Source organism: Bufo gargarizans, chromosome 6 (assembly GCF_014858855.1).
Source record: "Bufo gargarizans isolate SCDJY-AF-19 chromosome 6, ASM1485885v1, whole genome shotgun sequence".
Lineage (NCBI taxonomy): Eukaryota > Metazoa > Chordata > Amphibia > Anura > Bufonidae > Bufo > Bufo gargarizans.
The window spans coordinates 350619246-350643889 of record NC_058085.1 but is presented as its reverse complement, the minus strand read 5'-3'; the positions used below and the strand labels follow the sequence as shown (position 1 = coordinate 350643889).

At 45.8% G+C, this 24644-nt stretch overlaps 1 protein-coding gene across 1 annotated transcript in view; it reads left to right on the top strand.

Annotated features, from left to right (window-relative positions):
• LOC122942209 (alpha-2-macroglobulin-like protein 1) overlaps nt 1-24644 on the top strand; it is a 288592-nt gene that overhangs the window by 10635 nt on the left and 253313 nt on the right. The gene's annotated exons all lie outside the window — the stretch shown is intronic.

The window sequence follows — 24644 nt, the reverse complement described above, 5'->3', positions numbered from 1 at the left end:
TACGAGACACGGGATCGCCCCTATCGGGGCGGCAATTCCGTTTATAGGTAGGGTTACCATAATAAGGGACGTAGCAGGGATATTGCGCCTTTAGACTATTCACCTTCTGGTTACCCGCCTACAACCAAGGAGACCATGAATATATAGTCGTTTTGATTTATTTTTTGTCTTTATGATTTATTTCTATATTTAATGGGTCCAATATTTTAATAATCATAATTAAAAGTTATGTCTTAGAATTAATGGTAATTCTGTGAAATTTGTTAAATAGTTGACCATATTCTACCATATTCCCTTGAACAGGGCTACGTTCATTCTGTGATTTCTCAAGTGCCTAACAGGTATATTAGACGCTGTTTTGATAACAGCGTCTAATATACCTGCTACCTGGTCCTCTGGTGGTCCCTTTTGTTTGGATCGACCACCAGAGGACACAGGTAGCTGTGTAAAGTACCACAAAACAATACACTACACTACACCCCCCCCCCCTGTCACTTATTAACCCCTTATGAACCCCTGATCACCCATGATCACCCCATATAGACTCCCTGATCACCCCCCTGTCAGGCTCCGTTCAGACGTCCGTATGATTTTTACGGATCCACGGATACATGGATCGGATCCACAAAACACATACGGACGTCTGAATGGAGCCTTACAGGGGGGTGATCAATGACAAGGGGGTGCTCACGCATATAGACTTCCTGATCACTTCCCTGTCATTGATCACCCCCCTGTCATTGATCACCCCCCTGTAAGGCTCCATTCAGACGTCCGTATGATTTTTATGGATCCACGGATACATGGATCGGATCCGCAAAACGCATACGGACGTCTGAATGCAGCCTTATAGGGGGTGATCAATGACAGGCGGGTGATCACCCATGTAGATTCCCTGATCACCCCCTGTCATTGATCACCCCCCTGTCATTGATCACTCCCCTGTAAGGCTCCATTCAGACGTCCTTATGATTTTTACGGATCCACGGATATATGGATCGGATCTGCAAAACACATACGGACGTCTGAATGCAGCCTTACAGGGGGGTGATCAATGACAGGGGGGTGATCACCTCATATACACTCCCTGATCACCCCCCTGTCATTGATCACCCCCCTGTAAGGCTCCATTCAGACGTTCGCATGCGTTTTGCAGATCCGATCCACGTATCCGTGGATCCGTAAAAATCATACAGACGTCTGAATGGAGCCTTACAGGGGGGTGATCAATGACAGGTGGGTGATCAATGACAGAGGGGTGATCAATGACAGGGGGTGATAACCCCTTATAGACTCCCTGATCACCCCCCTGTCATTGATCACCCCCCTGTAAGGCTCCATTCAGACATTTTTTTTGGCCCAAGTTAGCGGATTTTTTTTTTTGTTTGTTTTTGTTTTTTCTTACTAAGTCTCATATTCCACTAACTTGTGTCAAAAAATAAAATCTCACATGAACTCACCATACCCCTCACGGAATCCAAATGCGTAAAAATATTTTGACATTTATATTCCAGACTTCTTCTCACGCTTTAGGGCCCCTAAAATGCCAGGGCAGTATAAATACCCCACATGTGACCCCATTTCGGAAAGAAGACACCCCAAGGTATTCAGTGAGGGGCATATTGAGTCCATGAAAGATTTACATTTTTGTCCCAAGTTAGCGGAAAGGGAGACTTTGTGAGAAAATACCCCCCAAAAATTAATTTCCGCTAACTTGTGCCAAAAAAAAAAAAATTCGATGAACTCGCCATGCCCCTCATTGAATACCTTGGGGTGTCTTCTTTCCAAAATGGGGTCACATGTGGGGTATTTATACTGCCCTGGCTTTTTAGGGGGCTGAAAGTGTGAGAAGAAGTCTGGGATCCAAATGTCTAAAAATGCCCTCCTAAAAGGAATTTGGGCCGCCTTGCGCATCTAGGCTGCAAAAAAAGTGTCACACATCTGGTATCGCCGTACTCAGGAGAAGTTGGGCAATCTGTTTTGGGGTGTCATTTTACATATACCCATGCTGGGTGAGAGAAATATCTTGGCAAAAGACAACTTTTCAATTTTTTTTATACAAAGTTGTCTTTTGCCAAGATATTTCTCTCACCCAGCATGTGTATATGTAAAATGACACCCCAAAACACATTCCCCAACTTCTCCTGAGTATGGCGATACCACATGTGTGACACTTTTTTGCCGCCTAGGTGGGCAAAGGGGCACACATTCCAAAGAGCACCTTTCGGATTTCACAGGGCATTTATTACACATTTTGATTTCAAACTACTTACCACACATTAGGGCCCCTAGAATGCCAGGGCAGTATAACTAACCCACAAGTGACCCTATTTTGGAAAGAAGACAACCCAAGGTATTCCGTGAGGGGCATGGCGAGTTCCTAGAATTTTTTATTTTCTGTCACAAGTTAGCGGAAAATTATGATTTTTTTTTTTTCTTACAAAGTCTCATATTCCACTAACTTGTGACAAAAAATAAAAAATTCTAGGAACTCCCCATGCCCCTCACGAAATACCTTGGGGTGTCTTCTTTCCAAAATGGGGTCACTTGTGGCGTAGTTATACTGCCCTGGCAATTTAGGGGCCCAAATGTGTGAGAAGTACTTTGCAATCAAAATGTGTAAAAAATGGCCTGCGAAATCCGAAAGGTGCACTTTGGAATATGTGCCCCTTTGCCCACCTTGGCTGCAAAAAAGTGTCACACATCTGGTATCGCCATACTCAGGAGAAGTTGGGGAATGTGTTTTGGGGTGTCATTTTACATATACCCATGCTGGGTGAGATAAATATCTTGGTCAAATGCCAACTTTGTATAAAAAAAATGGTAAAGTTGTCTTTTGCCAAGATATTTCTCTCACCCAGCATGGGTATATGTAAAATGACACCCCAAAACACATTCCCCAACTTCTCCTGAGTATGGCGATACCAGATGTGTGACACTTTTTTGCAGCCTAGGTGGGCAAAGGGACCCACATTCCAAAGTGCACCTTTCGGATTTCACCGGTCATTTTTTACAGATTTTGATTGCAAACTACTTCGCACACATATGGGCCCCTAAATTGCCAGGGCAGTATAACTACGCCACAAGTGACCCCATTTCGGAAAGAAGACACCCCAAGGTATTCCGTGAGGGGCATGGCAAGTTTTTTTATTTTTTGTCGCAAATTAGTGGAATATGAGACTTTTATAAGAAAAAAAAAAGAATTATCATTTTTCGCTAACTTGTGACAAAAAATAAAAAGTTCTATGAACTCACTATGCCCATCAGCGAATACCTTAGGGTGTCTACTTTCCGAAATGGGGTCATTTGTGGGGGGTTTCTACCAGTGTTCCCTCTAAGCCTTGGCAGCTGCTGAGCGGGGTCGGCTCAGAGCTGGGCACAGCGCCATCAAAGGTGGGCGCTAGGAAAACCTAAGATAAGTGTCACATCAAAGAGCATACAGTGTAACCTCTGCACCATGCCGTACAATACAGTGTAACCGCTGCACCATGCTGTACAATATATAGTATAGTTCATACACAGTGCCGTACAATATACAGTATAGTTCATGCACCATGCTGTACAATATACAATATAACCCCAAAACCATGCAATATGATGTACATTATAATCCCTACACCATGCTGTACGATGTACATTATAATCCCTACACCATGCTGTACGATGTACGTTATAATCCCTACACCATGCTGTACGATGTACATTATAATCCCTACACCATGCTGTACGATGTACGTTATAATCCCTACACCATGCTGTACGATGTACGTTATAATCCCTACACCATGCTGTACGATGTACTTTATAATCCCTACACCATGCTGTACGATGTACGTTATAATCCCTACACCATGCTGTACGATGTACGTTATAATCCATACACCATGCCGTACAATATACAGTATAGTTCATGAAGAAAAGAGAGAAAATCCAGCTCTTGATAGCAGGGAATACTTTATTCACAGCGGTATTAAAACTTCCACATACGCAGGGCAGTCAAATCTATGCATTTCGGACATTTACATGCTGGTCCTTAATCATGATAATGAACAGTATAGTTCATACACCGTGCTGCACAATATAATCCATACACCATGACGTATAATATACATTATAATTCATACACCATGCCGTACAATATACACAATAATCCCCCAGTGTAGGTGGTATACTGTATATTGTACGGCATGGTATCTGAACTATACTGTATATTGTACGGCATAGTGTATGAGCTATACTGTATATTGTACGGCACTGTGTATGAACTATACTGTATATTGTACGGCACTGTGTATGAACTATACTGTATATTGTACGGCATGGTACAGGGATTATAATGTACAGTATACTGTACAGCAAATGACAATATAACCCCTGTGCCATGCTGTACAATAAACAGTATAACCCCTACACGGTGTCCCTACACTGCACCTCTCTGTATATATTTCATTATTTTGCACCTCTCTGTATATATTTCATTATTTTGCCCCTCTCTGTATATATTTCATTATTTTGCCCCTCTCTCCATCTCTGTATATATTCCATGATAATGAAGGATTTGCTGCCAGTGGGCCTGCCCTCATATGGCCGGCGTGGGCTCCCTTTTCTGAATTCAAGTGCGGCGTGCCCCCCCCCCTCCCTATGAAGCCGGTGTGTGTGCATACATAAATAAATAAAAATACCTACTCTGCTCCACTCATCTGTCAGAACAATCCCGTCATACCCTCTCCGGCGCCGCGCCATTCAGTCATCCCGCGTGATCCTGCGAGACCTGTGACCTCAGTGCCGAGTCTCGCACTGTCACAGCTGGTGGCGCAGCACCGGAGAGGGTATGGGTTACTTAATGTGCGCACTGGGCCGGTAGCGCAGCCGGCCAATCGCACTGTAGGCGTTATAAAAATAAATTGCACAGAGAGGCCCCGAGCCCCTTACATAAAGTCCGGGCAGCAGCAGTGAGTGGGCCAGCAGAGGTGCTGAGCGGAGGCATAAAGGAAGCTGCGCGGCCGCGCGCCCGCGCAGCTTACAGGGAACACTGGTTTCTACTGTCTGGGCATTGTAGAACCTCAGGAAACATGACAGGTGCTCAGAAAGTCAGAGCTGCTTCAAAAAGCGGAAATTCACATTTTTGTACCATAGTTTGTAAATGCTATAACTTTTACCCAAACCATTTTTTTTTTTGCCCAAACATTTTTTTTATCAAAGACATGTAGAACAATAAATTTAGCGAAAAATTTATATATGGATGTCGTTTTTTTTTTTGCAAAATTTTACAGCTGAAAGTGAAAAATGTCTTTTTTTGCAAAGAAATCGTTAAATTTCGATTAATAACAAAAAAAGTTAAAATGTCAGCAGCAATGAAATACCACCAAATGAAAGCTCTATTAGTGAGAAGAAAAGGAGGTAAAATTCATTTGGGTGGCAAGTTGCATGACCGAGCAATAAACGGTGAAAATAGTGTAGTGCAGAAGTGTAAAAAGTGGCCTGGTCATTAAGGGGGTTTCAGCTAGCGGGGTTGAAGTGGTTAAACTGCAATTTTGACTGTAATATAATTGCAGTTACTTGGCTGCAAGCGTGTGTGTCAGGCCTACAGCGTCAGTGTGCACAGTGCCACCACTCATATCTGGTGTCACAGTAGATTACATTACAAAAAAAAAATGCAATTACATTACAGTCAAAATTGCTGTTTTTTTTTGTAATGTAATCTACTGTGACACCAGATATGAGTGGTGGCACTGTGCACTGGCAGTAGTTGGCACAGTACACACTGACGCTGTAGGCCTGACACACACGCTTGCAGCCAAGTAACTGCAATTACATTACAGTCAAAATTGCTGTTACTTGGCTGCAAGCGTGTGTGTCAGGCCTACAGCATCAGCGTGTACTGTGCCAACTACTGCCAGTGCACAGTGCCACCACTCATATCTGGTGTCACGGTAGCTTGCACGCATAGTACAACTAGTCTAAAAAAATGACAGGTAGAGGCAGGCCACCCTGCAGGGGCCGTCGTGGTCGTGGTGCTGTGATTTTCTTTGGCCCTAGAATAATGCCCAGTGTTCAGAGGCCACGTATCCTGAACTCAAAAAGTTCTGAAGACATAGTTGACTGGCTAACACAGGACACCCAATCTTCTACAGCTTCCGCTCGGAACCTTGACGCACCATCCTCCTCCAGCTCAGCTTCGGACACCTCTCAAGTTACCACTCGCCCGCCTGCCGCCGCCACCAAGGAGATGAGTTAGAAGCAGGGGGAGGTCTTTGCAGGGAGCTAATAGCACAGTCAGACAGCATGTATTCGCACCCAGGGTCAGCCAGACAGCACGCCAATCAACGCATGCTGTTGCCACCACCAGAATGCCGTCATTGCAAAGCTCAGCAGTGTGGCATTTTTTGTGTGTGTCTGCCTCTGATAACAGCGATGCCATTTGATACCTGTGCCAAAAGAAACAGAGTCGTGGGAAGTCCAACACCCACCTAGATACAACTGCTTTGCGAAGGCACATGATCTCACATCACAAATGCCTATGGGATCAACATATTATGACGAGTACAAGCAGCACACAAACTCAAAGCCACCATCCTCCTCCTGGTCCAGCATCTTCAGCCACGTCAACCACTGCTGTCCTCCTTGCCCCCTTTCAACCACCCGCCACTCCGCCTGTCGTCTTGAGCAGTTCCTGCTCATCTGCCCACAGTCAGGTGTCTGTCAAGGAAATGTTTGAGTATAAGAAGCCAATGTCACAGAGTCACCCCCTTGCCCGGCGTCTGACAGCTGGCTTGTCGGAACTCTTAGCCCGCCAGCTTTTACCATACAAGCTGGTGGAGTCTGAGGCCTTCAAAAAATTTGTAGCTATTGGGACACCGCAGTGGAAGGTACCCGGCCAAAATTTATTTTCACAAAAGGCAATCCCCAACCTGTACTCTATTATGGAAAAGGAAGTCATGGCTTGTCTGGCACACACTGTTGGGGCAAGGGTCCATCTGACCACTGATACCTGGTCGGCAAAGCATGGAATGCGTGGCTCTGCAGAGGAGTTGGTGACACCGCCACGACTTGCAGGCAGGCCTGCTGCCACCTCCTCTACTCCTTCTACTCCATCCTCTTCGCTAACCTCCTCGGCTGAGTCCTCTTCTGCTGCTGCGTCTTGCTCCACGTCAACTGCACACCCCCAGCTCCCTAGGGGCTATTCCACATCCCGGATACGACAGTGTCACGCCGTCTTGGGATTGACTTGCCTGAAAGCAGAGAGTCATACCAGACCAGCACTCCTGTCCTCCCTGAACGCACAGGTGGATCAGTGACTGACTCCACACCACCTGGAGATCGGCAAAGTGGTGTGTGACAACGGAAGCAATTTGTTGGCGGCATTGAATTTGGGCAAGTTGACACATGTGCCGTGCATGGCACATTTGTTGAATCTGATCGTACAACGCTTTGTGCATAGGTACCCAGGCTTACAGGATGTCCTCAAGCAGGCCAGGAAGGTGTGTGGCCATTTCAGGCGTTCCTACACGGCCATGGCGCACGTTTTAGATATTCAGCGGCGAAACAACATGCCAGTTAGGTGCTTGATTTGCGACAGCCCGGAATTCAACACTCCTAATGTTCGACCGCCTGCTCCAACAAGAAAAAGCCGTCAACGAGTATTTGTATGACCGGGGTGCTAGGACAGCCTCTGTGGAGCTGGGTATTTTTTTGCCACGTTACTGGACGCTCATGCGCAATGCCTGTAGGAAATCATCCCATTTGTTTTCTTCCTGGAGCGTGCCCTGCGAAGAGTGCTGGATCAGGCCGTAGATGAGCGTGAAGAGGAAGAGGAAGAGTTGTGGTCACCATCACCACCAGAAACAGCCTTATCAGCATCGCTTGCTGGACCTGCAGCAACACTGGAAGAGGAGTCTGAGGAAGAGGAGTCAGAGGAGGAATGTGGCTTTAAGGAGGAGGAAGACCAACCACAGCAGGTATTCCAGGGTGCTCATTGTCACCTATCTGGTACCCTTGGTGTTGTACATGGCTGGGGGGAAGAACAGACCTTCAGTGAGATTAGGGAGGACGAGGAACGGGACATGAGTAGCTCGGCATCCAACCTTGTGCAAATGGGGTCTTTCATGCTGTCGTGCCTGTTGAGGGACCCTCATATAAAAAGGCTGAAGGAGAACGACCTGTACTGGGTGGCCGCGCTACTAGACCCCCGGTATAAACAGAAAGTGCCTGAAATGTTACCAAATTACCGGAAGTCGGAAAGGATGCAGCAGTTCCAAAACAAGTTAAAAAGTATGCTTTACACAGCGTATAAGGGTGATGTCACAGCACAACGGGAATCTAACAGGGGAAGAAGTTAAAGTAATCCTCCTCCTACCACGACCACGCCGGCAAGGACAGGACGCTTTACAGACGTGTTGTTGATGGAGGACATGCAGAGATTTTTAAGTCCTACGCATCGCCACAGCCCTTCCGGGTCCACCCTCAGAGAATGACTCGATCGACAGGTAGCAGACTACCTCCCCTTAACTGCAGATATTGACACTCTGAGGAACGATTAACCCCTTGACTACTGGGTGTGCAGGCTTGACCTGTTGCCTGAACTATCCCAATTTGCGATAGAACTTCTGGCCTGCCCCGCTTTGAGTGTCCTGTCAGAAAGGACCTTCAGTGCAGCAGGAGGTATTGTCACTGAGAAGAGAAGTCGTCTAGGTCAAAAAAGTCTAGATTACCTCACCTTTATTAAGATGAATGAGGCATGGATCCCGAACGGACTGACAGTGGGCGATACTTTTGACTAAAAAAGGCCTGATGAGGTGAGCTACCTTGGGCTAAAAATGGTCCACACACTGCTGTATTTTATCTCTGCATGCCGGATGACTTGCGTGACTTCTCCGCCACCAACTAGGGTTCAACTGCAATGTTTTAGTGCACTTTCTGCCTGGAAAACATCAATTTGTTTCCGCCTGCTGCTACAGCAGCGGCTTCAACAGTACCTAATTTTTCAGGCATGTGTACATGCCTAATTTTTCTGGCCTCTGGTACTGCACTGTGGCTGCAAAAACAAAACAAAAAAAATGCACATACACGTGTCAATTCCCCTTCGTGATTGTTACCTTGTTGTGGTGAAAGGGCTTGCGTATCACAATGAAGCGATTACCTCTATGAGTGTGTTGGCAATGGCAATGTTGGCACAACCCAGATGATAAGGCTGGATAATTTTGCATAGAAAAAACATAAATTTTCTTTGTGATCATCTAAGGTGATCATTAAAGCCTACTAGGCCAACTATGGGCCCACACTGCAGAATCATTTTTTTCTGGGTCACTTAACTGTCACTGAACTACCTCAGCACGACCATAGGCTTTGAAAAACCGCCATCGCCTGCAATCTCCCAAACATGTGCACGAGCACAGTCATCACTACACCAAGAACCGTCTCCCGGTTCCTAAAATTATTCCATACACGTCCCCTGATAGGGGATGTAACAGGGATTAAACTGATAGGAATAGTACTACTTAACATACCACTCATATTGGGAATGCACAGTATATTGCCCGGCGCACGCGCAGTGCCCCAAATTTGAAGTAAGAGGAACGACCAAGCATCTTTTTCCATCTCCCGGTTCCTAAAATCTATTCCATACACCGGCCCCTGATAGGGGACAAAACAGAGATTAAACTGGTAAGAACAGATTTTTTTTTTATAAAAAAAAAAAGAGGACAGCCTCTGCGGAGCTGGGTATTTTTTGGCCGCGTTACTGAATGCTCATGCACAATGGCTTGTAGGCTCATGCGTCCTTTTGCGGAGGTGACAAACCTGGTCAGTCAAACCCAAGGCAACATCATCGACCTCATCCCATATGTGTTTTTTCTGGAGCGTGCCCTGCAAAAAGTGCTGGATCAGGCCGTAGATGAGCATGAAGAGGAAGAGTTGTGGTCACCATCACCACCAGAAGCAGCCTTGTCGTCGTCAATTGCTGGACCTGCGGCAACGCAGAGAGAGGAGCCTGAAGAAGAGGAGTCAGAGGAGGAAGGTGGTTTAGAGGTGGTGGAAGACCAACCACAGCAGGCGTCCCAGGGGGCTTGTTGTCACCTTTCGGGGACCCTTGGTGTTGTACGTGGTTGGGTGGAGGAAGAAACCTTCAATGACGTCAGTGAGGACAAGGAACGGGACATGGGTAGCTTGGTATACAACCTTGTGAAAATGGGGAGTTTGAGGTTGTGCAAATGGACTGATCGATACAACATCATACCTGATGTTTTAAAGCACGTTATTACAAACAATTTAGGAATGTTAGGTGATTTATGCCCTTTATGGACTAAAACCCGACTCTGCGTCAACTACATAATTTTCCATGGGAGTTTTGCCATGGATCCCCCTCCGGCATGCCATAGTCCAGGTGTTAGTCCCCTTGAAACAACTTTTCAATCACTATTGTGGCCAGAAAGAGTCCCTGTGGGTTTTAAAATTCACCTGCCTATTGAAGTCTATGGCGGTTTGTCCTGTTCGCGAACATTTGCGAAAATTCGCGTTCGCCGTCCGCGAACGAAAATTTTTATGTTTGCGACATCTCTAGCCCCTAACCCCCATGAACTGTGCCTGCTGCTACTTATTATTTACTGTACCACTGCCCAATAGTGATGAGCGGCAGGGGCAATATTCGAAATGGCAATATTTCACGAATATGTGGTAGACTATTCGTCATATATTCGCAAATATTCGTATTTGAGATTAAATCTGCAATGTAAAAATCGCATAAGATATTTTTCGTGATTGTGAAAAATCTGCAATGTAAAAATCGCGTAATGAGAAGTGGGTCAAAAACGAATATATAGCACTATATTTTATAGTGCTATATATTCATTTTTTTTGAATATTCGTCATTTTTTTCCATCTGAAGTGAACAGTCATTGGCCCACAAGCAACTTAAGCAGGTAGGAATCATGACTTCAGATGGAAAAAAATGACGAATATTCTAAAAAACTATTATATAGCACTATAGAATATAGTGCTATATATTAGTTTTGTGGAATATTCGTCATTTCTTTCCGTCTGAAGTCTGGTTTCCTCCTTCCTTAAGTTGCTTATGGACCAATGACTAATTGGCCTACAAGCAAGAAGTAGGGATGAATCATGTTTTCAGATGGAAAAAAATGAAGAATATTCGATATAACGAATATATAGCACTATATTCAAAATATTCGCAAATTCTCGAAGTTGCGATATTCGTGATTAATATTCGTAATTTGAATATTTGCGCTCAACACTACTACCCAACCCCCTGAACTGTGCCTGCTGCAACTTATTATATAGTGTATCACCACCATATCCCCTATGAACTGTGCCTGCTGCCGCTTATTCCATAGTGTAATACCACCATACCCCCTTGAACTGTGCCTGCTGCAACTTATTATATAGTATACCACCACCATACTCCCCTTGAGCTGTGGCTGCTGCACTCTATTATGTAGTGTACCACCACCTTACCGCACTTTGAACTGTGCCTGCTGCTGATTATTATAAAGTGTATCACTGTCATACTCCCCTATGAACCGTGTCTGTTGCTGCCTCCTGCAATATGGGGGGTATGGCAGTGGCGTTGCGAGGGGGGTGCGGGGGGTGCGGGCTGCACCGGGTGACACCAGTCTGATGGGGTGTCACCCGCGGCCGCCGGAGTTCTCCTTGACTGATCCGAGCCGTTTTGAAACGGCTCAGCTCAGTCACACAGAAAATGCAGAGACGCTGGCAGCAGGGAGCCTGAGGGAGGGACGGGGAGGAGCGTAATATGATCTTAGAGTGGAGGCTGCTTCTGCCAGCACCACCCCTCCCCGCCCACCAACCAATCACCGACCAGAGCTGAGGGGGCAAGGCAAGCACACTGGCAGCTCTCTGAATCGAGTCGTCTGAGTCACACAAGTGCAGGGAGTCTAAGAATAGAAAGGAATCGAATGAGTCACAAGTTAAAAGAATCTAAAGATCCGACTTAGTTTGTGACTCATTCGATTCTCTGAGTTAAAAGAGCCGTGAGTCAGGCTGTAGAGCAGGTTACATTACACTGAGGCTGAGGCTGTCTGGCTGCTTTTGTTGAAGCAGTGATAAGATTAACCCTAAGTTCACACCTGAGCGTTTTACAGCACGTTCCTACGCGCTGTAAAACGCTCAACAAGGAGAAACCAATGATTCCCTATGGGAATGGTTCTCACCTGGGCGTTTTACAGCACGTACGATCGCGCTGTAAAACGCCCGACGATCAAACAAGTTCTTGAGCTTTTTTGGGGCATTTTGTCGCGCGTTCCCGTATATAGAGATATTCGGGAACGCGCGACAATGTGTGTTCGCTTGTCTCTGTATGCGCGATTGTAAACGCCCGTACAATCGTGCATACAGAGCGCTCGTTTCAGAACGCTCAGGTCTGAACCCAGGGTCAGGGATAGGAGCAGAGAGATGAGGCTAGTTTCACACTAGCGTTCGGCTGTCCGCTCGTGAGCTCCGTTTGAAGGGGCTCACAAGCGGACCCGAACGCTTCCGTCCAGCCCTGATGCAGTCTGAATGGACGCGGATCCGCTCAGAATGCATCAGTCTGGCGGCGTTCAGCCTCCGCTCCGCTCAGCAGGCGGACACCTGAACGCTGCTTGCAGCATTCGGGTGTCCACCTGGCTGTGCAGAGGCGTGCGGCTCCGTCCAGACTTACAATGTAAGTCAATGGGGACGGATCCGTTTGAAGATGCCACAATATGGCTCAATCTTCAAGCGGATCCGTCCCCCATTGACTTTCAATGTAAAAGTCTGGACGGATCCGCTCAGGCTAATTTCACACTTAGCTTTTTTTTTGCCAATATAATGCAGACGGATCTGTTCTGAACGGAGCCTCCGTCTGCATTATTATGATCGGATCCGTTCAGAACGGATCCGATCAAACGCTAGTGTGAAAGTAGCCTAAGAGAAGTGACAGATGACAGAGTTTAGATTCCAGGTTGAATTAACCCTTTAGGATCAAATTGGCTGTCAAAAGAGATGTCACCGTTCATGTGGGAGACGGAGTGTGTTATATCTTGATCTTACTCTATATTGAGCCTGTGAGCCATGTGCATGAGGATGAGGGATGGCTACTGCTCGTCCCCCTACAGAATCATTGTTTCTGGGCAGCAGATGACTGTGAAGACCACGCGATCTGTTGCTCAGAAGCCATGAGATTGTAAGGCTACTTTCACACTGTCAGATCTGTCCTGCCGTTATTTCGCCGGACCACCGTTCCGTCCCCATTGACTATAATGGGGATGGGGGTCGAGCTCCGGCGCAGCACGGCAGTGCATGGCGAAAGGCTGCCGGACTAAAAGTCCTGCATGTCCAACTTTTTAGTCCGGCGGCCTCTCACCGCAAACTGCCGTGCCGTAGCTCCACCCCCGTCCCCATTATAGTCAATGGGATCCGGGGACGGAGCAGTGGCAGGACAGATCCGACAGGGTGACAATCTCTCTTCAGGTTTATTAGAAAATCGTGCACAAATTGCAGACTAGTTATTTTCCTGAGTGATGACTGTGGGGACTATTTTATTATCAGCCAGTGACTGTGTTACTGTAATACTGTTATCAATTCAGCACATAGCTTTCCCTGTGCATTCACATTTCACTTCACTTGGTTCATTGTACTACTGTCAGTGTCAGACTGTTGTCACTGTGGGTAACAATGCACATTGCACACCACAGTGACAGCTTCTGACTCCTCTCCTGAGTCCTCCTGTCCGGTGTCAGCCTCAGCTTCCCTTCACTATAATAAATCACTCTTCCTGACTCACTCATTACTAATTAGAGAGCTGAAGAGCCGACTGCACTGAGTCAGCAGCAAGTGAATCGAATGTATAGCATCTGCGCATGCGCACCGGCACCTAGAGTCTTCGGTTCACTTGCGAGTCAGCTCAGCAGTCAGTGACTCAGCAAGTGAACCGAGGATCCGATTCATGAATCAGTTCATTTGAATGAGCTGATTCAAATGAACCGATTCACCTAAAAGATCCGAACTTCCCATCACTACTCCTTACTCAGTAGCAAGCACGTCGGTCCGGCCGTCACGTGGAGAAGGGGGTGTGACTACCTGGTGAGTAGCGCCGCCGCGGCTGCACTGCAGGAGCAGCCTGCAGGCCCAGGACTGGAGTCTGGAGCTAATGGATTGGGTGGTGACTCACTCACACAGCCAGCCAGACCTGCCCCTGCCGCGCCTGAGGGAGGAGGAGGTGTGGTAGGTAGCGCAGAGAGCGCATATTGACTTTATATTTAGATTTCATTTAATACCCCATTATAGTATTTATTATATTTAGGGGGGGCAGGGGGTTGGGGCCTCCAGGTCCAGCCAGGGTAAAGCTTGAACAGAAGGTGGAAATGCACTTTAATGCTCCATGACTCATGGAGCATTAAAGTGCATTTCCTGGAAATGCCGCAAACTACATAATGGAGGGCAGTGTGGGGAAAAATTACTTAGTGGGGGGCAAAGTACATAATTGAGGGCAGTGTGGGGGGGCATATTACTTAAAGGGGTTTTGCACTTTGTTTAGCATCTGATCAGTGGGGGTCCGACACCCGGGACCCCCGCCGATCAGCAGTTTGAGAAGGCAGCAGCGCCGCTGGCTCAGTGACGTCACGACTAGTATCAAATGGCCTGGGCGCGTCTAAGCTCCATTCAAGTAAACAGAGCTTAGCCCCTCCCACGCTAGTTGATACTAGTCGTGACGTCACTGGGCCAGCGGTAAACAGTGAGAAGGCCGCGGCGCTGCTGGAGCGCCGCTGCCTTCTCAAACAGCTGATTGGCGGGGGTCCCGCGTGTCGGACCCCTGCTGATCAGATGCTGATGATCTATCCAGAGGATAGATCATCAGTTAAAACAAAGTTCAGAACCCCTTTAATGTGGGGCAGTGTGGGGGGGCATAATACTTAATGTGGGGCAGTGTGGGGGCATATTTTTTTATGTGGGGCAGTGTGGGTTACCGCTTGGGTCGGTCGGCAGGCTCAGTAATGGGATGTCAGCGGCGGCAGGGCGGAGCTTGATGGACGTCCCCTACGTGACTCGTCCCAGGGGGGGTGACACCATTTTCTACCACACCGGGTGATACCAGCCCTAGCAACGCCACTGGGCAGTGGTACACTATATGACATGCAGCAGGCACAGTTCACGGGGGGGGGGGGGGGAAGGGGGGTGTGTGTGTATATGTATATATAATATATATATATGCACTATTTGAATATCGTGCAAAGTTCATTTATTTCAGTAATGCAACTTCAGCCCTGCTAGCTGAAACCCCCTTCATGACCAGAGCACTTTTTACACTTCGGCACTACACTCATTTCACCGTTTATCGCTTGGTCATGCAACTTACCACCCAAATGAATTTTACCTCCTTTTCTTCTCACTAATGGAGCTTTCATTTGGTGGTATTTTATTGCTGCTGACATTTTTACTTTTTTTGTTATTAATCAAAATGTAACGATTTTTTTGCCAAAAAATGAAATTTTTCACTTTCAGCTGTAAAATTTTGCAAAAAAACAACATCCATATATAATTTTTTTGCCAAATTTATTGTTCTACATGTCTTTGATAAAAAAAAAATGTTTGGGCAAAAAAAAATTTGTTTGGGTAAAAGTTATAGCGTTTACAAACTATGGTACAAAAATGTGAATTTCCACTTTTTGAAACAGCTCTGATTTTCTGAGCACCTGTCATGATTCCTGAGGTTCTACAAAGCCCAAACAGTAGAAAAACCCCACAAATGACCCCATTTCGGAAAGTAGACACCCTAAGGTATTCGCTGATGGGCATAGTGAGTTCATAGAACTTCTTATTTTTTGTCACAAGTTAGCGGAAAATGGTCATGAGATTTTTTTTTCCGTTCAGCCTCTGGGCTGAAAGAAAAAAATGAATGGCACATGATCGGCATCGATCAATGTGGATGAAAAAATCTCTGCCAAAAAAAAAAAAATGGAGGCGAAAGGCGTCTGCCAGGACATAGGAGCTCCGCCCTACATCCATACCCACTTAGCTCGTATGCCCTGGCAAACCAGATTTCTCCATTCGCATCAATTGATGTGGATGAATAAATCATTGCCGGGATTTTTTTTATTTTTTTTATATATATACAAAGTGTTTGCCAAAGCATAGGAACGCTGCCTCCTCCTCAGCTCGTATGCCTTGGCAAACGTATCTGTCACTGCAGAGGAGAAAATCCCGTCTTGCAGCGCCGCATACACCGACTTGCGTGTAATCTGACAGCAGCGCAATGCTTCTGTCAGAATGCACATCGGTGCTGCAGCTAGTAGATCGGTTGGTCCACCTGGAAGGTAAAAAAAGAAAAAAGAAAAAACCAGGCCACAATGCAATAATTTTATTAACTTTGGAACAGAACATGTAAACTTTAACTTTTTGAACTAAACATTAACGTGTTTGCTTACTGGTGTGTTTTTTTTTTTTTTTTTTACCTTTATAGAACAAACCACTCCTTCCCCATGGGTCAATGTGCAAAGCACAAATCGCCCAAAGATGTGGCGAAGTGCGTTATGCACTTTGTCCCATGTGAAAGGAGATGTTTGCAGCAGCTGTGAGTGAATGGGCCCTAATAGCCCTGTGTGCCTGTCCTGGTGAGATGATCCCTATGCTAGGTGTACCTGTGTGTGGTACTTCCGGAAACACTCCCCTAAGCATAGGGCAGGGTGGTCAGGACAGTCAGGACAGAAATAGCGGGTGTCACGCCTTATTCAACTCCTGCTACAGACACAACATCTTTTTCGGGGTGACGGGTGGGTTGAGGTACCAGCAACGACATTGGGGAAATGTCGCTCGTGTAGACGGCTAACTACACTGGTGGATGGGGCCACGGAACCTCCTGGATACAGGAGGTTCTCGATGATCTCTTCCTGAAATTTGAGGAAGGATCCAGTTCTCCCAGCCTTACTGTAGAGAACAAAACTATTGTACAGAGCCAATTGAATTAAATATACAGACACCTTCTTATACCAGCGTCTGGTTCTGCGGGAAACTAAATACGGAGACAACATCTGGTCATTGAAGTCCACCCCTCCCATGTGAAGGTTATAGTCGTGGACTGAGAGACTTTTCAATGACACGGGTTGCTCGCTCAATTTGTATTGTCGTGTCTGCGTGAATGGAGGAGAGCATGTAAACGTCACGCTTGTCTCTCCATTTCACCGCGAGCAGTTCTTCGTTACACAGTGCGGCCCTCTGCCCCCTTGCAAGACGGGTGCTAACGAGCCGTTGGGGGAAGCCCGCGCGAACTAGTACCACAGGCGCCAATCCGTTCTGAAACAAATGCCTAAAGAGGGCCACACTTGTGTAAAAATTGTCCACATAAAGATGGTACCCCTTGCCGAATAAGGGTGACACCAAGTCCCAGACTATCTTCCCACTGCTCCCCAGGTAGTCAGGGCAACCGACCGGCTCCAGGGTCTGATCTTTTCCCTCATAGACACGAAATTTGTGTGTATAGCCTGTGGCCCTTTCACAGAGCTTATACAATTTGACCCCATACCGGGCGCGCTTGCTTGGGATGTATTGTTTGAAGCCAAGGCGCCCGGTAAAATGTATAAGGGACTCGTCTACGCAGATGTTTTGCTCTGGGGTATACATATCTGCAAATTTCAGGTTGAAATGGTCTATGAGGGGCCGAATTTTGTGGAGCCGGTCAAAAGCAGGGTGGCCTCTGGGACGGGAGGTGCTGTTATCACTAAAGTGCAGGAAACGCAGGATGGTCTCAAATCGTGTCCTGGACATAGCAGCAGAGAACATGGGCATGTGATGAATCGGGTTCGTGGACCAATATGACCGCAATTCATGCTTTTTTGTCAGGCCCATGTTGAGGAGGAGGCCCAGAAAAGTTTTAATTTCGGAAACTTGGACTGGTTTCCACCGGAAAGGCTGGGCATAAAAGCTTCCCGGGTTAGCGGTTATAAATTGTGTGGCATACCGGTTTGTCTCTGCCACAACTAAGTCTAAGAGCTCCGCAGTCAAGAACAGCTCAAAAAATCCCAGGGCCGAACCGATCTGAGCTGTCTCAACCCGAACTCCAGACTGGGCGGTGAAAGGGGGAACTACAGGTGCGGCTGAAGTTGGGGACTGCCAATCAGGGTTTGCCAGCACCTCTGGGATTCTAGGGGCTCTACGGGCACGTCTTTGCGGTGGCTGCGACGGGGTCACTACTGCACGTGCCACCGTACCAGCTTCAACTGCCCTTCTGGTGCTCGCTACTTCACCATGTTCTACGGCAGTGCTGGTACTAGGTCCAGGAAGGGCTGGGCTGCTGGTGTATGCCTCACCACGTAATCCGACAGCACCAGCCCCACTCTGCTGCTCTTGAAGCGGATCCTGCGCAACCTGCGGTCTAGCGACACGGGGCCGGGTACGCCTGCTGCTATCAGGGACCTCAGCCTCCTCGTCCGAACTTTGGGTCAGAGAGCCACTGCTTTCTACAGGTTCGTATTCTGACCCGCTGGATTCATCAGATGAGGGTTCCCACTCCTCATCCGACTGGGTCAGAAGCCTGTAGGCCTCTTCAGAGGAATACCCCCTGTTTGACATGTGGGCAACTAAATTTAGGGGTATTCCCTGAGACTACCCAAGAAAAAAAAAGCAAGCCTGTCTTACAAAGGGGAGGCTAGCGAAGTACCGGAGGCTGCTGCGGTTGATAAAAAATATCAAAACTGATTTTTTTTATCGCCGCAGTGCGTGTAAAGTGAATGTGCAGCGATCAAAAAAAAATTTTTTTTGGTCACTGCGGTGGGGCGGGCGTGGGCGAACGCACGTGTGGGCGACCGATCAGGCCTGATCGGGCAAACACTGCGTTTTAGGTGGAGGGAGAACTAAAGTGACACTAATACAATTATAGATCTGACCGTGATCAGTTTTGATCACTTCCAGATACTATAAAAGTACAAATGCTGATTAGCGATACGCTAATCAGCGAATAACGGACTGCGGTGCGGTGGGCTGGGCGCTAACCGATCCCTAAACTACCTAACCAAGGGGCCTAAACTATACCTAAACCTAACGGTCAATACCAGTGGAAAAAAAAAGTGACAGTTTGCACTGATCACTTTTTTCCTTTCACTAGTGATTGACAGGGGCAAGAAGGGGTGATCAAAGGGTTAATAGGGGTGATCTGGGGGCTAAGTGTGGTGTAGTGGGTACTCACAGTGATGTGTGCTCCTCTGCTCCTCTGCTGGAACCAACCGACCAAAAGAAGGAGCAGAGGAGCACAGCAGCCATATAACCCCATCATATTTACTAATATGATGGGTTAAATGGCTGCTGATTGGATTTTTTAAAAATCAGCAGCCTGCCAGCCAATGATCGTGGCCGGCAGGCTGCTGACGAAATACTCTGCTGCGAAATGCTGGCCCGCGATGCGCATACGCAGGCCGGCTGTGACGTAATCTCGCGTCTCGCGAGATGACGCGCCGATGCGTCCAGGAGGAACAAATCAACCACCTCCCGGACGCATCGGTGCGTTAGGCGGTCGGGAGGTGGTTAAAAGGTAAAACGAATTTATGAGAGACTCATTACATGCAAAGCGAGATATTTCAAGCCTTTATTTGTTATAATTTGGATGATTATGGCTTACAGCTTATGAAACTCCAAAGTCTCAGTTTTGAGGTACCCTTTGCTCAGGGGATATGGATTAATTAGCTGACTAGAGTGTGACACTTTGAGCCTAGAATATTGAACCTTTTCACAACATTCTAATTTTAAGCTGCATTAATGCAATTCCTTTTAATTTGCATTACTGAAATAAATGGACTTGTGCACGATATTCTAATTTTTCGAGTTTCACTTGTATAAAGAAGGTAACACTCCGGTCTTCAGTAAAACAAAGTGGATCTTTATTATACCCAATGCCAATGCAACGTTTCAGCTCTCTCAATGGAGCCTTTGTCAAGCAGTGAACACAGTGCTCTGAACACACATATAAATAGGGCTGTGTATTAGGATCTACATAATGATTATCAATTTGTGAATAAACATGATTTAACTGAATGGATACAAGGGGGCACTTGTTGAGATATAACTATTCTGACATGTTGCAAAACTAGGATGTATATCATGGGGGACACCCTGCTCCCAGTGCATACTGGGACACGTGCCTCACCCATGTGGAATGAGGAACAGGGGCACTGTCAATGTCCCCGATCCCCAACCATCCCATCCCGGATCACACATGTAGATGGAAACGAAGTGAACGTATCTGTCAGTCCAGCAACCATCCAAATGAGAAGCAAACCCAGCATAGCAAGGAATCCTTCACATTAAACCCAGAGAGGCCTGAGCGGCGCAATTAAGAGTCCCCCATCCCTCAACTGGGTGACGGTTGTCAGAAAAGGACAAAAGATGTATATAAGGAGCTATTTTGTTCAGGTCCGCTATGTCAATAGAGCAAAATTGAAAAAAAATACATCATTGATAATGTAACAGAAAAAATATAACCACATGGGGGTTTCATGTTGAGTGATGTCTTCATAGAGAATGCCTCAATACATTTTCTCAAGGTTTCCTAAAACGTAAAAAAGAGAAAGGAAAACAGATATATTCATTGTATAGAACACTGTTCTTTTTTATACAATACAAATATATATACAAATGCGATCTGGGATGTGGTGGTTGAGAATCGGGGACACTGGCAATGTCCGTCTTCCACATTCCACATAGGGATAGACATGTGTCCCAGTGGGAACTGGGAACTAAATATCCCTTTTTATAGACATCCTGAATTGTAACTTGATAGGATGGCTATACTTTATTAATTGCTCTCACTGTTTCTTTAAATGTTTTTTTTTACCCGATTACTATGGTTACAGTTAAGACATATTGCGGTCCCTATGGTCATGCGCATTGTATTAGTTGTACCCAGCTCTCCATTTCTAGTATGGGCAGGAGTACGGCCTAATTTGCAGTGTGCATGCGCGGGGATGATGCTGTGTTCTCGCGCTGGTTCGATGTACACTAGCACAGGCGCATTGTGCATCATGTTTAGCCACACATGGTCGGAATCATGGTGCGTGTGTCTTTAATTTTAATCTCTACATATTTGCAATTAGCACAAGTGCACTTTATTATATTAATCACCTCTGATGAGTCACTGTTATGGATTTTAATGTATTTGAGGCACAGGATACATATGTATTTTTGTAAAGTGGGTACACTTTATCGCATCACAACAATCCCATGTATCTATATGAAATTATTTTTAATTGTAATCACTGTTTATATTCAGTTAAATCATGTTTATTCACAAATTGATGATAATTATCTAGATCCTAATACACAGCCCTATTTATATGTGTGTTCAGAGCACTGTGTTCACTACTTGACAAAGGCTCCATTGAGAGAGCTGAAACATTGCATTGGCATTGGGTATAATAAATAAAGATCCACTTTGTTTCACTGAAGACTAAAGTGCTGCCTTGTTACCTTCTTCATTAGTGACTGTTTTTATATCCAAAACCTTCCAAGGATTTGCAGCATTTTAGGAGTACTGCTATTATTTTCTTCTTCATTTATATAATATATATATATATATATATATATATATATATATATATGTATATATACGAAAACAGACAGCAACTCCAAGTAGTACAAAAAATAATAATTTATTGGGCCACAGTGGCACAGAGGCGACGTTTCGGCTCAAAATCCAGAGCCTTTCTCAAGCAAGGATGCTTGAGAAAGGCTCTGGATTTTGAGCCGAAACGTTGCCACTGTGGCCCAATAAATTATTATTTTTTGTACTACTTGGAGTTGCTGTCCGTTTTCGTCTACATACAAGGGTAAGCAGTGAATTCCCTGGACCTAGCACCCTCTCTCTCTCTGGTATAAATTGGTGCTGCCATACGTTTTTCTTTTTTATATATATATATATATATATATATATATATATTTATTTTATTTTTATTTTTTTTTTTTTTTTTTTTACAGCTTATCAACTCCCTCTTAACATCTGCAGAGGTCACAGAGCATGCCTAGAAAAGTCTTCTATAGAAGTCAATGTGTTCCCTCAAGACTATTGTACCTATGGCTCATATGGCTGTCCTCAAAGAACAGGAAGTCTTGACGTATTTTAGGCCTAGTGGCCAGTGTATTTTTTCTAAACAAAGATAGAAACCTGAACAAATAAATAAAATAAAAATCACACGATTTCTAAGAAAACATCTTTACCATAAATACTTAATATTTTAATTGCAATGCTTATAGGTAGGGACAGCCATGGAGAGTAAGCCCTGAATTAGAACCCAGCCTGCTTTCCCTACCTACTTGCAGTACAAGCCAAAGGTAGCAAGACTGCAACTGGTCGACAGTCTCTGTGCTATTTATGTGCAAAGACAGATAAACAGTACACCAAGAGACAAAACCACACTAAAACAGGGTCATACGTAAATGGGTCAGAACCAGACAGGCTATGCAGTACCAAACAAGAGACAGAGAGTGGTGTGAAGACAACCCAAGATAAAAACCAGACACAACGCAGTACCAAACGAGAGACAGAGAGTGGTCAGAAGACAACCCGGTGTCAGAGAAACCAGCAATCCGATAAGCACAAGAACCAGAAACACAGCTAGGGAGTCACAAACTGGTGTCAGTGGGACTGGTGTATGGACAGTAATGGGTTTATATAGAGAACCGAGTTCCAGAATCGGAAACCTGATTCGTCATGACTCGGCGTTCCATTAGTCAGAAACACTAGCACATAGGAATAGAGCAGATGAGCAATCAGCCGACTGCTAATCTCCTCTAGAATGTGATTGCTATGGGGAACGACAGAGCATTGCATTCTGTTGATAAGGATGCTTTCACGGCCCCAGGGGGTATGGCTTAGCAGGACCTCTCCCCCTGCGTGGCCATGACGAAACCAGAGATCGGAACTCGGACAGGTGAGTTTGTGGCAAACAATAGGTCATCTTTAGAGTTGAGCGGACACCTGGATGTTCGGGTTCGAGAAGTTCGGCCGAACTTCCCGGAAATGTTCGGGTTCGGGATCCGAACCCGACCCGAACTTCGTCCCAGACCCGAACCCCATTGAAGTCAATAGGGACACAAACTTTTCGGCACTAAAAAGGCTGTAAAACAGCCCAGGAAAGAGCTAGAAGGCTGCAAAAGGCAGCAACATGTAGGTAAATCCCCTGCAAACAAATGTGGATAGGGAAATGAATAAAAATAAAAATAAAATAAATAAAAATTAACCAATATCAATTGGAGAGAGGTCCCATAGCAGAGAATCTAACTTCACGTCACCCACCACTGTAACAGTCCATTGTCATATATTTAGGCCCAGGCACCCAGCCAGAGGAGAGAGGTCCCGTAAAAAAGAATCTGGCTTCATGTCAGCAGAGAATCAGTCTGCATGTCATAGCAGAGAATCAGGCTTCACGTCACCCAACATTGGAACAGTCCATTGTCATATATTTAGGCCCAGGCAGAGTAGAGAGGTCCCGTAACAGAGAATCTGGCTTCATGTCAGCAGAGAATCAGTCTGCATGTCATAGCAGAGAATCAGGCTTCACGTCACCCAACATTGGAACAGTCCATTGTCATATATTTAGGCCCAGGCAGAGTAGAGAGGTCCCGTAACAGAGAATCTGGCTTCATGTCAGCAGAGAATCAGTCTGCATGTCATAGAAGAGAATCAGGCTTCACGTCAGCCACCGCTGCAACAGTGCATTGTCATCTGTGCGCTTTCTGCAGAAGACTGGGTGGGAGATAATGTGAACGTGCTGGATCCACTGTCGGCCACCCAATTGACTAATGCCTGTACCTGCTCAGGCTTTACCATCCTTAGAACGGCATTGGGCCCCACCAAATATCGCTGTAAATTATGGCGGCTACTGGGACCTGAGGTAGTTGGTACACTAGGACGTGTGGCTGTGGCAGAACGGCCACGTCCTCTCCCAGCACCAGAGGGTCCACTAACACCACCACGACCATGTCCGCGTCCCTTACTAGATGTTTTCCTCATTCTTACCGTTCACCACAATAAGAAAAATACTATTTGGCCCAATGTATTGAATTCAAATTCAGGCCTTTTTTTACAGACACCTAACACTATCTGGCTATCTATTTAGGTACTGTATTACACTAATACAGGCACAGCAGTAACGACAGATTTAGCTGAATATAAATTTGAGGCCTAGTATTTAGGCGCTGGGTGACAGGTATACGTTTACTGACAGAATTAGACTTGGAAATGCACAGTAGCGTGTGTGTGAAGTTATTCAGAATGACCCTATGTGCACCTTGAATCTTATATACCCTTTTAGGGATAGATTTATAATAGCTCTGATACAGCAGAAACCACTGAATTAGGAAATTGCTAAATTGGGAATTGTATTTCAACCCAGAACAAAAACTGTGCTTTGACGGACACTAAATAACTTGACCAGCCACAGCAGTAACAACAGATTTAGCTGGATATAAATTTGAGGCCTATTATTTAGGCGCTGGGTGACAGGTATACGTTTGCTGACAGAATTAGACTGGGATATGGCCAAAAAATAACCACACTATTGATGGTTAAATGCACTTGGTGTGACAGCTTGACCAACCACACTATTGAGGGTTAAATGCACTTGGTGACAGGCTCAGCTAGCCCCTGATGTAGTATATGGCCAAAAAAT